Genomic DNA, 16107 nt, shown 5'->3' on the forward strand with positions numbered 1-16107 from the left:
AACTGTATACAGGGCATACTAATATGAGCTAAACTTTCTCATTTCCAGCTTTTAAGCCTCTTTGATCCACAACTTAAGCAGGAAAAATAACACCCACCCCCGTTTTATTTGCTGTAATAACTCCCCACTGCTTTTTTAACAGGCAGAGAAGACAGATCCACTTTCCGTGTGACACGAATATTGAAACAGATTAACGCTCTTGCTGTAATTACTCTAGCTGGTCGTCATCACACACTCAATCTAGTTGTGAGGGAGAAAGAGAGGTAGAAAGTGTGAGAGGGAGAGGAGAAGATTAAAAAGATTAGCCCTTTCATTCACGCCCAGGACAATTTCCGCTTGATAATGACACTCTTCCAGTGTCATAACCAATAAAGAAACACCGGCAGAGAAGGAGAGAGTTATAAAAGAGCCACCATTGTTTCACTGTATCTTTAATTAGAAGAGCTGAACTTGGGGCGGCCGGCTCGTTTACCAAAGAGGACTATCTTAAAAGCTATCACTGCACACAGAGACACATTCAAGACCCACTCACACAAGGATCCACTCAAACACACACGGTTGAGTAAATGCGCAACATATTAGAACAAACAGACAGAGCGGTTGCTCAATCTGCTCTGCTTTTAATCATGGCTATAAACACATAGTTTTACACACAAGTATGTACAAACACACACACACACACACACACATGCACAGTGCAACATCACAGACACAGCAACCAATGCATACACATAGCTTGGATTCCTTTGACGTTCATGTTTCCGCAGAACACAATTTGAATATGATACAGGCTCAATCTTACACACACACATTCCTCCCACCAGCGTAAGTTCACATGGGTTAGCAGAGGAATTTTGGAGTGTGTTTGTGAGTGTGCATGCCTTTCACAAGGCCTTCTGTAGATGAGGAAATTCCCTTTGTGTGTTTTTGTTCCTGGGTGGCATGAGGCAAAAGATTCTTTTTCAGTCGTGCTTTTGCATGAGTGTGTTGTTGTTTGTGTGCAGTGGTACTGCAGGTAGTTCCAACCGTCCTAAACATCTATCTGATCAGATCTTTCTTTTTCCTCTCTTCTGTTTCTTGCCTTTTGCTGTCCCAATAATCCCTACCTTTTTCTATCATCCCCCCATCTGTCCTCTACTACATCTTTCTGTCTGTGTCTTTCTCTAAACACCCTGTCACTCCCTCACCTTTCACCAGCTGCTGCTTGTTCACACTCTGACCCTCAATGTCCCTAACACACCCTTCTGTATGCACACACCTGCCCGTATCCACATCACTGCAGTATAGACTCGGTCATACAGCGCATATAGACGTGGCTGCTGGCTGATTTGTTGCCTGTTTGGGTGTACAACAGGAGACAGGTCTTTGCTAAACACGCACTCTGAGGAATGTGCTCACTGTCTCAGGAATGTATACACTGACATCTAATTCTTCATATTTACATCGCAGTGACGAAAGGGCTCCATGTCAAGGTAGAACAAAGTATTTGACCATAAATCAGTTACAATACTGAAGTCACAATGTGCTGCTGCAGCATTCGCCAAAATAGTTGCTACATATGATGTTATCTGGCCAGCTGTTAGCATTAGCATCCTTTAAGGATTTATTAAATCACACTTAGGTCAGTTTTATACTCGAAAAATTAACAGATATTTTGTTTTATCTTCAAATGTGACCCTATCTAAAGATTAAGCAACATTTACAGAACCTGTTAAGTGATAACTGTTAACACTGACATAGTTAGCAAACCAACTGCTAAAGTTAGCTGTTCTCCTGCAAGAGCTCACAAGCTTGAAATAAGTTATTTTAGCTTCTTTTAACTCATGAATTTAAAAGCTGGGAAGCCTGTTGAGCAACTTGTTAAAGACCCAAAGCTTACACTACCAAACTGTCAAAAAAATTAAAACTGGAATCTCAGCTAATTTGGGCAGTAATGCTAATAAAGTTAATGAGCTGCTATCAATGTATTAAACATGTTCTCAGGGGATTTATGATCTTGGTAGCTCAGAAGAAACTAGCACATAATGTCTAATTTGAGGATAACTTGTTAACAAAACAGTTATATGGCTAATACAATGTCAGATTTTGCACCATGTCACTGTTTCTTCCTTTACTTAGACTATATCTAAAAGACTACAAGTTAAAATCGATTAGCTTCTGAGTAAGAACAGCTAGTTCTGTCAACAACTAATGAAAACATACATGTTAACTGATTAGATAACAACACTTAATCCACAATTTCGATCATGAATGTTTGACCAATTCACTGGCAACTTAACTAGCTTACCACTAGCTAAGAACTTCATTGTTCCACCTGTTTCGTCACCTAGCTTCTTAGCCAATTATGTGATCTTCGCTCTTCAGAGATCAAACTGTATCAAAAGTTAGTGACCCAAGGCTAGGACATAGAAATAGCATTTCAGAGTCTGGCCCTAACATCAGAGGAGGTTGTCCACTTGAAAGTGATGAATGGGACACAGTGAAAACCACACACAGTGTAGGATATTGTACAGAGTCCGACACATGTAAAGGAATGTAGTCTCACACACACAACACAAACCAAGGGCAATCATATATTTCCTTTATTCTGGTTTTGGAAAAAGGCTGCTGGATAATGGCTACTCTCATTTCCCCTCTCTCCATCTTTCAATCCCTCTTTCCTCTGTCCTCATCCCTCTCTCTTCCTCACCCTCTATCCCTCTCTGCGTATGGTTTTAGTTTTCATCTCCTCTGTCCTGTGTCCTTGGGGCATGTGAGCTGCTCAAACTTTTTGTGCGGTCTGTTTTTAAGTGTGAGTGTGTCTGTGTTTATGCGGGTGTGAGACATTTGCTCCACGTGTGTGTGTGTGTGTGTGTGTGTGTGTGTGTGTGTGTGTGTGTGTGTGTGTGTGTGTGTGTGTGTGTGTGTGTGTGTGTGTGTAGAAGGAATATATTTTCCACAGTGAAGGGGTACGCTGGAGAGAAAACGAGATACAGAGAGAGGCGTAACCTCTGTGGGGTCTTCGATATTAGTCCCACTAACCCGGCTGGTTGTGAAACAAGCCAGCTCTCTGATCTGACATCTCTACAGGGAATACGCCCTTTCTTTTTATCTCTCTTTTCTTTGCCCTCCTTTCTTCTCTCACTCTGAGTTTTTTTTCTGTAAAAATGCAGAAATACCTCATGAATGTGTATGGAAAAATGAGAAACATATGGGCTGTGTGGGGAAACTTACCGCCTCCCCTCAGAACACAAATGTTGGCTTTAGGCTGTAACACACACTTACACTCATACCCACACACATACCCACTCTCAAACTTTGGCACACACACCACATTCATGTAATCTTTAGAATATGGCATGTCCCTACATAGAGCCACATATATCCCAAACACAATCAAACATTTGCACACACACACACTCACACACACTGTGACGGTATGCTTTATGGCCCTATAATGTGTGGAATAATACGAGTTGAGGTGCTAATACATGCGCTGGTTTTAACATGAATATCACCTTAACACCTTAGGAAACTATTAGGAGCCTGTACTGCTGTGTGTTTGTGTGTGTGTGTGTGTGTGTGTGTGTGTGTGTGTGTGTGTGTGTGTGTGTGTGTGTGTGTGTGAATTTTTTTCTTCTGGTGTGGACCTCATTATTAGCGATTTGGCAGCTCTAATCAAAGAGTGAGCGCTGTACATATGAACTGCATGTGTCTATGTGTCCATGCTTTCCAAGACCACCCAAAGGTGTTTGGTTTCCTTCACACGTACTTCTGCTGCGTTAGGTGATTGTACGGCTGCTTTTATTGACTTCCAGGTTTTACTAAAACCTCGATGTCCCAACAATTCAACCTTTTTTTGCCTTTGAGCAAGACAATGAATAGCCTAATTTTTCCAGCATGAGATTATGAGAGTCTGCAAATTTAGTTTTTTCTTTTCGCACTGATGATATATCAAGATGCAAATTATAAGGAACAGGACACTAAGACAACAATGCCTGAACAGAAACTTAAAAAAGGCCTAAAAATACCTAAATCCATGCAGCAGCAATTATGTAGTTACTCTTAGGAAATAGTGAATTCTATGGTACCTTAATGTAATACACATTTAATATATCATATTAAGTCTAGAGCCTTGAGTCAAGGATATCCAGAGACTGGTCAGAGAAAAAATGAGCCATAAAATTTGTATTTATTTCAAGCCAACAGTCTTACATGTGATCAGAAAAAAAGTGAACTCTATTTGTAACCTTCTTCTCTCGTTTGAGACATGTTGCCCTTTGACCTCTTGCGGCAGGGTCCTGGACTTGTGCAGCGCCTCTGGTTACAGCGTCTTCCCTTGAGCAACACACACTGAGCTTAGTTCAAAGTCTTACATTTAACACATTCATTTTACTAAACGTGTTTCTCCAAAATCCACATGTAAGCCATGATTTTTTTGGGGGGAAGGAATAATCTGAATATGTGTAGTTTTTCCTATTTTGTGAAGGTCTTGTTATAAATCACCTATGTGACCAAAACTACAGCACTTTGATATGCATCCTGGATGGAAATCAATCAGTCACATGCACTTTCTCATATTCCTTAAAAATATTTTGCTCAGTCAGTTGTATGGTCCTGAAACACGGACATGGCGAAGATTGCCAAAGCTTGATAAAAACATAAAACCTGCTACATATTTCCTCCCTTTCAGTATCCAGTTATACTGATTTGTAACCCTTGTAAGGTGATAGGTATATCGTTTCCAAAACACAGCCAGATTTTTTCTTAACTGCTGCCTGTGACTGAGTTCAGTCCGTTAAACCTCTTTCAGCTGTTAACCCACTATTTGGAAAACTAACAAATGTCATCGTACTTTGTAATTTGTCTATAAAAGTAATGGTCTCACTTGCAAAAAAAAGGACATCAAACTAAATTCCACTTAAAAAAAATTAAGTCATCATATAAATCTCCATGACTGAGTCAATATCCAATAAATCCATGAGGCAATGTGAAAAAGGGAAAGTTAAAGGTTTATTAACTGTGCTCTGTGTGTGTTTTTGGCAACATTTCAGAACCGTAGGAGCCATCAGTCTCAGTATAACTTTACAAACACCAGCGGCTGCTTTAGAAGTTGCCGGCATGTTTTGACGATCCAGACACCTCGAACATTCTCAACTCTTTGATGAGGGATTCCTGTGGACTACAGGGCAACTGTGGCTGGAGGGGCGAACACACACACACACACACATACTCGTGAACACACATGCAGGCACACAAATCTAAACAGTCATACATGCCAGCACACACACAGAGCCGGGGACACTCCAAGAAATGGATAGCTGTAGGGTGAACACACACACACATACACACACGTAAACAGGCAGACTCACACAGGACGTGTCTAGGCGGGGAGCAGATGGAAGCTGGCTTTGATTGCTCTGTTGACCTCTGACCTCAAGGTGAAAAGGTTCCTGTGGGTTCAGTAAGACAAACACACACTCTCACACAGGCACATATACACACTAACTCTCCTTTTTTTCCTGAAAAAAAAAAAAAAAAAAAACCTCACACACACCCTCCAGCATTTTGCAGGAAGGTCTAGCTGTTGGGCCACTGTGTGTGTCGGAGGGTCTGCAGGTCATGTCCTGCTGCATGGAGGTTAGGATCACTACCAGCTGGATTTACTTTGATCTGTGAGAGAAAGAGGAGGTGGGAGGGGGGGGATCAGAGTGTCAAGGTCTTACGTTTACCTGCTGCCTCTGCTCATCTGTCACAAACTATCATTAGCCTACTAACACAGGGGAGAGTAATAAAATGAGGCACAAGCCAATTTTCTCAGCAACGTAAATATACAAAAGACAGGATGCATTTGAATGAAATACTTGGCATTAATGTTTTTTCTTTTACTAAAAACACATCTGCATTTTGGCATGATGGGATATCCTATGATGTAGCTGAAAAGTGTTACCCTTTGGTGAATTTATTATACCTAAAAATTACAATTCACACCTCAGTAAAAAACGACTCTTTAGACATGTTGCTGATACTCCCGTTTGCTTTTGTTAGTCATAAAGAGGCACCACATTTAACTTCAGACTGTGAAACCACCAGCTCAAAACTCCTCAGAGTGGCTAAGCTCTCAAAAAACTTTCAAACTACATTTCCCATGATGCATCTAACAATCAGTTGCTCTTCACAGGGGGCTCTGTGCCTAGAAAAATGTCATGTAGAGTAATTTTGCTTGACGTCTTATCGCAAAAATGAACACAAAAAGAGAAAATCCGAGGCATGAATGTCTTGGTAATGTATACCTCAGTTTTTAACGATAATATAGGCCTGTGATCAAAGACTCTTCTTCAGACAAGTATTACTTTTAGTACTACCCTACTTTTAGACTACCGTCTTCAACTGCTAAAACCTATAAAACATTTCTTTCTTTATTTATGTTTAAAATCTGAGTAGAACTTAATTAAATCCTGCATTAAATTGGAGGACCATGTGCTGAGCACTTCTCAGAGGTGAAGAAAGGAGTCTGCACTTCCTCACCCATGTGTTTCTGACGTCATTGTAAACAATGTGTTTTTCAAATTACTGAAAACTGTCAGAAAGGAAAGAAAAGTGACAGGCTGTTTTTCTCCACTAACTACAACCCTTTAAGTGTCATGTCAAATAATCCAAACAATGTGTTTGTTCCTGTTCAATAACCCAGAGCTCCCCCTTTCTTTGACACGTACACACAAACACACCGCCACACTTAACTGCCTGCCCTTATCAAAGCTGTTTTTATACCTTCGCCCGGATCTGATTCAGAAGGTGTGTCATGTTTACAGACCTGTTGCTCTATGAGCTCCACATGGCCGTTGTTTACTGGCAGAGGCCCGTTAAATCCTCGTTATAAAAGTGGAGTGCCCCCTCCTCCCCTCCTCCCCCACACCTGACTGAGCAGCAGACATCAAACGGAAACGGAGATGTGAGACTTTACGACTGATGGCCCGACCTGACTGATAGATCTGTCTGGACAAAGATGAGTGTGTGTCTGTGTGCGTTGGAGTCGTTTGACCGTGTGTGTGTAATTGATGGAGGGATCTCTCTTAACTCTCTGCAGCTGTGACCAGAGTCGCATCAGTCTCCCCTCAGCTCTGTCTTCATTAAGAATGTGATTTATGAAGAAATTTAGAAGAGAAAAAACACAAGTTATTTTGTAATGCTAGAATAACTTGTGTTTTCTAAAGTAAAGAAAACTATTAAAGCTTTCCCGATTTGAAAAAATGCACAATACATAATGTGAGCTGTAGTTTTATCTATGGGGCTCCCTAGCCATTGATCTATGACATTTTGTGCGATTTCTCTGGTTGTTGCAACATCTATACCACTTCATAACACAGATGTGAACGTGCTGACCTTTACAGTATGCCTGTCGGTGCCACCAGCATCAGTTTGGCACGTGCAAGATTTATTTGGCAATAAATGTTTACTGACATGTTACTCAGCCAAAACATTAGCTGAAGATTTGTGCTCAGAACTGAGTCAACAGCTGCCTTGAGCTTCATATTCTGAATCCTTGGGCCACTGATAGAGCTGCTGTATCTGGGAGCCTTGGAGTGAAATATATGACTTCTACACCACTCAGACTCGAGGTTCAGCTCCACTCAAGTTTGCATCCTGTCTGGGATTCAAACCCAGGAGTTATCTTATTATAATCTCAGCACAGTGTGAGAGTTAGTGTTTTTGTGTGTGCAGACGTCTTTCAGCAGCCATGCCCTGTAGCGATGCAAGTCTGATTAGGTTACTTCCATGAGACTCCCTCTATATGCCTTCATTACAGAGATTTTGCTAATGTTTGCCTAAAAATACCCATAGGAGCACACTATTAAAACACAGCAGGGCAGTGTTAATCGTCTTGAAACACTAAACCTCTCTTTCGCTCCCTCTCCTGTCAGTCACTCATGCCCTCTAACTCTCTCTATAATACTCAGCTCTTGTTCTCTGTCATGTCACACTGACTTTTTTCTTTAATCCCTCCTCATCTGCCTCTCTTGAGTCCTATTACCAGATGCTATCGAGCTCTCGCTGACTGTGTCTCTCCAGTCCCCTATGGTCTGGCTATTAAAGTTTATGTTATGATGTCGAGACAGACGGAGCGTGTGTGTTTGTGTGTATGTGGTGTGTGCAGACGGGTAATTACAGTAAGTTTTGGGAGGAGTTTCTTTCTGAATCAAACCATTGGCTTTTAGCTAGCTAACCGTCATCATTATTATTATTAGCTTTGACCATCAGAAACCTGTTTTAGGAGTTTTGCCAAAGAAAACGTATCTTGTGGGATTTGCTTGCTCAGGCAATGTGAATATGTGTATTTGTGCGTGTGTGGCTAGTGTGGGTATCTGGGTAAATAGCTTTGGCCACTTGTTGTTGGAATCCATTAATTTAATATGAGTGTGCAACAACTTAGCTAACAGTTAAGTTGCCAAACACTGATGTCATTCTGTTTGATGTTTTAAGGAGAAACTATGTCATAAAAATACCAAAAGCATCTCAAAATATGCCCCAAGATTTTATCCTTTTCTCATTTCTCTCTTTAATTAAAGAAAAAAAAAAGAATGCAGGCTACATTCTGGTAGTCTATATGGTTTGTAGACAAGTTTATGTCTGTGAGCGGAGGTGGACGACAGGGTGGAGAACTTTTGATGACACACGCAGACGCACAGGGTGTAGACAGCTGCACTCCAGATGTACTCTGCAAAGTCACGTCTGAATCCCATTTGTTGTCTTTATGTATGGTGGACATCAGGACCAGTCTCATCCAACACGGCTGACCACTGGACTCGCTGACCTCACAGCTCGGCTACCGATCAATCAAAGTGATGATCCCTATATCCACAACCAATTAAAACAAACAGCACAAAGACACACAGTCCAGAGACGCTAAGCAATAATTCCTCCCCTGTGGTGTCAAAATATACCTGTTGCCTATAAATCTGTAGAAAGCACAGCGAGGTGCTTTAATTTATAGGTTTTATTTATCTCTTAGACTGTGAATGGTTATCTGCTGTGATAAAAACAGCAATTTTTTCGACTTTGAAGTTACCATGAAAGAAAGAATTATACTATATGCTTGAAGCACCCTGTGAAGAAAAACACAAATATGTCCAAATTTAGTGTAGGTCACAAAAATGTGTATTTCTGAACTTTAACGGTCACTTCAATGTGTTTTCTTTCTCATAAAACATATTTAAAGATGCCAATTTAGAAAAGGTTTACTCAGGCTTTTTGTAGCCATGTTTACATGGGGTACAGCAGTTTTTCCAGTCAACTTTAGCTGTTTTTATCAGCTTTTTAGGCAACAGTCATCTAGCTAGTTAAATAGCATGAAATGTGAACAAGACAGAGTATTTTCCAGTATTTTCCAGCATGTGTTTGCGTTGTTGTAAGTGTTAGCAAAATATTTATCTTATGCATTTACTAAATGTTTTTAATAAAGTGTTGAATTGGAAGGAAACCCAAGTCAATACAGAATAGTCACTCTTTAACAGTGTCGAGGTGATTTCATTTCCAGACATCTGTATTTATTATTATTTAGACACTCTAACACACAAAAAATGTAAGTACTAAGGATGACGTTTTGTCGTTTGCTTGAAGCTGATACCACAGGTGACATCACTCTTTTTCGGGTCAGTTCCCCTCATCCACCCGCCCACCTGGACCACCTGCCTGCTGCGTCTGTCTCTTCACCTCTCCATCTGTCTCCTCTTCCTAATTTCCTATTTCTGACTGATTGAGCCGTATGTAACCCAACACCCATCTGTTTTGTGTAGGCATTTAAAAACCAATACGGTCCAAATTAAGCTGCTTCACGCTACGTCTGACTGACAAACTGAGCACAGCAACTCTTATGAGATGGCTCAGGGTGGAGGCTGTGTGGGGGCAGTTAAAAACCAATCCGGCCTGGATTAGACTGCCTTTCATGCTGTGTCACAGAAACTTTAAGAGACATTAGAGTTAATACTCCTGGATAGAGTCAAGAAGAAGCAGAAACATAAAACCACTCGAACAGATTCACAAATGGAGCATAACATACCATAAAAGCTGACTGTGAAGAACAAATTTCTCACTATATGAATTTCCGTTTCCTGTTCATATAAAACATTTGGTTGATCTCTAATGACTATTCAAACTGTGGTGGCAACTAAATACTCCAACATTCCTTAAACTAGATGCGAAATATTTACTTAACGCCAGTCAAACCCATAGAATACCATACCATACCGTACCGCACAGTACTGTACCGTACCGTACCGTACCGTACCGTACCGTACCGTACCACATTGAATTAAACTCTTTCACATTTTAATGGGTGCAACATAACATGTCTCATTGCATCAATCGTATGGTGTTGATCTGTATTTTTATGCTTTGTATCTTGATATATTCTATTCTATTCAATTCTGTATGACTTCATATTGAATTGAATCATGTACCGTACTCAACCTCACTGTACCGTACGGTTCGTAACCCGACACAACTGTACAATATCACAACATAATGTAACTTAGTTTAACAACTGGTAGTGTATCATATCATATTGCATTTGTCAGACTGTTTGACTTTTAATAAAACAAACACTTTGGTCAAACCTTTTCACTTTTTGATGAAAAACATTTGATGGAAGACGTTTTTTTTTCATATGCATGACATTTTGGCCAAACTTCATTTGTGTGAGCCCATGACTAAGAAATTATTCTGTGTGTTTAAGGGGCTAAGCTGATTGGTTTCAGAAAGTTCTTGAGTTTCTTACAGAAATACTTGAGAAAACGAATGGAAATAGCTTTTTAAGATTTGATTAGTGTTTGGCATGCTGTTATTGTTCTTGCATTTAACTAGTTATGGACAAATCTCATGCCTTCATTTTTATAACTGCTCTTGGCAGTATTCTCATTCATGAGTTAAAAGCTGTGAAACCACAATGAGAAAGTTTTCTATGGCAGGGACAGCAGGTGTAATTTTTCAGGGCAATCAAAAATTTTACAGATAATATTTTCTAAGATCCAAACCCACTTTTGATTACAAGTTATGTAAGGAAATGGATCCATTTGTCTGTTGGTCATTCCAAGCCCACATCATGCTTATTTGATTAAAGTTGTTTCCATTGCTGTTAATTGACAGATTTCTTTATGGGTGAAGAGTTTATTTCTTGGCAGTACTTGGAGGGAAATCTGATTTTGCAATTTATTTTTCCTTCTTTGTTCAATAAATCATCATCATTTGTAAAAGAAGTGAAACTTTAGCTCATGTCTCCACCAGTGAACGACTTTCTTTATCACTCTTTTGCCTGAGCATCTATGCTTAAAAAATGATCGGCCTTTTGCTTTTTATCTCTCTCCTCTTCTCCATTTCTTCATCCATCCTTCTCCTTCACCCCCCAACTTTCTCCTCAGGTCAGGTCTGGTAGTGATCATGCACGCTGATCGCTTCAAACCCAGCAGAACTAATGCAGAGCAGAACCAGAGCTGTGATGTAGACAGAGAGGGCGAGGGACTCAACGACGAGGAGTTAATAATGGAGGGGCAAAGGAAAAGTGGGAGACATGGAGAGATGAGAGAAGGTTGTGTGTTGAGGTAATTCATCGCTTGGAGAAAACAGGCGGGCGTTACAAAGGAAAGAATAAAAGAGTGACGGTAATAATCCAAATATTTGTGCGCTCGGAGGTAAAAGCTGAGTGTGGGTGAGTGTAACATTATGATTGGCCATCAGGTTCTTATTTTATGTACCATAGACCACAGCTGGCCCTGTGTTTGAAACTATCAACCATACCTCCATCCATCCTTTCAACCTCTCACTCCATCTGAAGAACAGTTTTTGTCAGTTCATCACCTTTTCATTCATCCCTCTGGCCATTTTTCAACAATCAAATGAAAAATCACAACATGTTGGACATCACTTCTCTTTATTCCTCCATGTCTTCAGCCCTCTATCCCTCCATCTTTTAGCTTTCCATCCCTTTGATTCATTTTTTTCATGCTCTGCTGATGACTTGATTTCTTGATTCACTCAAACAATGAAATGAAAATGAAACATGTCACACCTGCATCACTGCAGAAGATGTTATCACACTAAACTATACAACAATATTTGGGGGGTTATGTTTCAAAATGTTGGAAATTTCAATTACCACAATATCCAGACCCAACTCAAGTCTTGGCCAGTGTCTCCATCTAATTTCTAGACAAAATATCTCATTGCACTTCATGTAAGCCACATTTGCCTGACAAGTTGAGAACAAATTCAATTTAAAGGTGCTACACGCCAAAAAAGATGTTATGCTCATTTTTAAAAAAATTAGGGGGCAAATTTGTGCTTGCTGCTTTGGCAGATACTTTGATTAATTGCGACCAATCAAGGACAAATTTGTGATTGTAATACCTTAAAATATGTTTTTTCTTTTCCTTTCTTGACTGTGGATGGTATATATTTTTATAAGATGCTTTTTTCAAACAAGTGGAGGAACATACTTGCTAAGATTTGAAACTTTGCTATGTAGAAGCCAAGGTTCAAGGACCAATGTTTCTGAATGTCCATCTAAGAAGTTAAACTGTTGATGCATCCGGGAGACTCATTGAATAGAAGAATATGTCTTAGCTGTCATTGTACATAATATAACTAAATTTAATAACCTTTTCAGTGCCAGAAATTAGTAAAAGACTAAAGATTAAAAGGAAAGTAGCACACCAACAGCAGAACTGTTGCACAGTCTACAATTTTAGTACTTCCTTGCTACAAGTTGAGCATTATGCTGCATTAAGTGTTTTTATTGTTTAATGATAAAAAAAACAAAACAAAACTTCATCCTTCCAAGATTTAAAAAACATAACCAAACATATTTTAGTAGTATTCCCATATATAAGTTAAAATGTCTTTACATGTTTTAGGTGTATTTTTCACATGCTACCTTTAGTAAGCAGAGCTTTAGCTGCAGCAGTTCTTCCAAGGAGGGCTTACCTTTTCCATAATGGTCATGTTTGCCGTTTTAAGGACTGACAACTTGGCACAGAAGAACTGTGTTGTACTGGGCTGATGTCATCTATCACTACCCTGTTATCTATCTTCACTCACAGCAGATGTTTCTTCACAGGTGTTTGTAAAACTTAACTGTTGTCAAATGATAGCCAATGGGATCAGGTATCACAGTGTGGCTTACATTCTGCTGCTTTACCTCTTCACAGAAATTGTTTCTTCTTCAGGCTAGATAAAATGTCAGTGGACATTAAGTTGTACAACATAAAAACAGAATGCACAGAATATGCATTAATATGATTAATTTCTTTAACCAGATGTAGAATGTAGGGACTATCATTCAATTTGTGTTGGGTGTTGAAAAGGAAAATAAAGTTACGATAATTTAAGTAGCTCCTTAAGTCACTTTTTTTTTTAATATCTTATTGAGGAATGTGATACCTGTACCCCTGTTCCTCATCCGTTCTCCACTCCATTATCCATAAGCCAATAATGTTTCACTATCAGATGGGTGCTTTTCCTCCTTTTGTCCATCTGCTCTTATTCCCACATTTCCTCTTTCCCCTTATTCATCCCCCTTTTTAATATTGAGCTGTTTCCCATTAAAGTAGCTGTGATTAAGTGGTGAGATCTGACTTTTCTTGGCTTTTAGCAAAGATAATAGAAGCAGATGATGGTTAGCACATGTCGACAGAGATGGTAAAGAGAGATAGAGAATCAGAAACAAAGGAAAGGACGAGAGAGGAGAAAAGGCAAAGTCGGGGGGAGGTGAGGGCGAAGTTTTATATTGAGCACAAAGAGACGAAGGATGAGAGAGGAGAAGAAATGCAAGCAGAGGATGAGATGTTGAAAGATGACGTCGCTCCTCCACATTACCTTGCCGTGGAAAGATTTTCGCTGTCGTGAAATGAAAGTTATGCAGGCTAATGGAAGGGCAGGTCTTCATTATTTGCTGCATACTTTACTCACCGCATATCTGTCTTTCTTTACGTAGCGCTCTCTGCTTTCTTTCAATTTTGAATTCAATTCAGTTTTTCTCTGCTGGCTTGAAAGTAAAGAGCTTTGCCAGAGCTTTGAAAAAAAATCAGCGTCATATTTCTGCGCATTGAATCCATCTTTATGTCTCTTTTCTTTGTAGTCTTGGATGTCCTTTCCTTTTATTCACCTTATAATGCAACTTTCTCACCTTTTCGTCTCCTTGCTCTTGTTCTGCGTCTTGATGTCTTGAGGTTTGGCATAAACTTCGTTGACATATCAATCATCATGGCTTTGTTCTCTGCCTTTTGTGTTTGCCTTTTGTGCACGTGTGTGTTCACAGGAGCGCGTGCACGTGTATGGACGTGTAAAAATATTAACACGTCGGCACACTCCTCTCACTGCTGTTCATTGATGGTGATTAGTAGCAGGTGTTGGCTCTGAATTTAAACACACACTCTGAATTTCATACGCACACACCTACTTGCACACAGGAGTGATAGGTGTGATTTATGGTGCTGGGACATTTGGGTTGCTGGAACAACACAGTCCTGCCCTCGGAGATAACATGCTAAGCACGCACATGCACATACAAACGGCATAAACACACATTAGGAGACGCACACACTCCTCCACACACTGTGCATTTTTGTCTGACATGGCTGGCTCCTTTCAGCCCAGAGGTGAGATCAGACGTTAAAGATGTAGTGATGAAAACACTCCTCATGGAAACTGCACTTATTCATCTTCTAGAGGAGATACAGGCCCTTCACTGCAACCTTTCTGGCCTTTAAAAGCACCTGAAATAGCATTCTTACACTGAGCAGACATATTTTAACGTCAGGCTCGGTCTCTGAGATGGCTGGTGGCCGCGACGTTAATCCTTTAATCTTTGACAGGTGAAATAGAGACCTAAATTACCCGTAATGTGTTCACATATTACATGATTTAACACAAAGAAGCAGTCTGCTGAGGAGAATGCACAGAATAGTATTTAACTGAGACTGTGGTGTACTATTTTATAAAGCTTTGGAAGGTTTAACAGTACACAAAGACACTTTACACCAGAGCAAGAATGGATGATAATGTAGACTGGTTCAGTCTCATTGAACAGCACTAAAACAGTAAAATACAGCTCTCTGGTTGCTGTAGAATTGTGTTTATCAGTACATATTAATAATGTCACACAAGCACTAATCCCTTTGTTTTAAAATGATTTTTCTGCGAAACAGAACATTCCATCTTTACTACATCTACCACAAGAAAATGACTTTTGAAAAAAAAAAAAAACTTTCAATGCTTGAATTAAAAAAAAAAAAGATTCAAAGTTTAAAGAGGGGGTATTTTACCATTTTTCAGGCTATATACTGTACCTCTGGTATTCCCTGAGGGGCTTTACATGATTGAAAGCACAAAATAATCATTTGTGTCTTCATACTGGTGTTTTATAAAACCTTTATGTCAGCATCTGCCTAAAATGCTTCTTTAAGCTGCTGTCTCTTTAAGGCTCCCCACTCCACAGACCCCCTTTGCTCTGATTGGCCAGCTCTATGGAAGCAAACCTTGGTGTTTGAGCGTCTTGAGTAGTTAACTGACATGTCAAGAAATTTCAGCTACACACATTTAGTATTGATATTCAACATTCTTTGTATCCTTATCTAAAACATGGGAAAGCATAATACTGCCTCTTTAAAAATGATACAAAATTTGTGAAATAGATGTAAAATGTAAGTTGCTTGAAATTTGGTCCAAGACAAGGACCTGACTTTAATCTGTTTATCCGTCTTATTTAAACATTGGAACCCTGGTAATGCTCACAGGAAAGTCAATGGACATGCTACATTGTTGATGCAGCTCTGTCTGTTTTTGGAATATGATGTCAGCAGGGGGATGGTAAAATAGCCAAAAAATATGTGTTACATACACCTTAAAGTCTCTGCAACTTTTTTTTAAACACACTCTGCGGAGGCGTTTATGTTGAAAATATATCTTGCATCCAGTGTTGTAGTAAAAAGCCAATATCAAACATGAATGACTCCAATAAGTAGATAAAGCTTTTCAGACAGATGATAGTGACTCAGAGTTAAACGGGCCACCAGCTTGGCTTGCAGCACCGTGAACTACAACAACTTATTCGACACTAATTAAGATAGCAGCACAATG

The 16107-nt window shown here is 39.7% G+C and overlaps 1 protein-coding gene across 1 annotated transcript in view; it reads left to right on the forward strand.

The window, feature by feature from the left end:
• The window catches only part of slit3 (slit homolog 3 (Drosophila)), a 266848-nt gene that overhangs the window by 80999 nt on the left and 169742 nt on the right, over nucleotides 1-16107 (forward strand). The gene's annotated exons all lie outside the window — the stretch shown is intronic.

The sequence above is a fragment of the Halichoeres trimaculatus genome, unplaced genomic scaffold (genome assembly GCF_033239565.1).
Source record: "Halichoeres trimaculatus isolate MK-OKI-2021-1 unplaced genomic scaffold, fHalTri1.1 fHalTri1_scaffold_7, whole genome shotgun sequence".
NCBI lineage: Eukaryota > Metazoa > Chordata > Actinopteri > Labriformes > Labridae > Halichoeres > Halichoeres trimaculatus.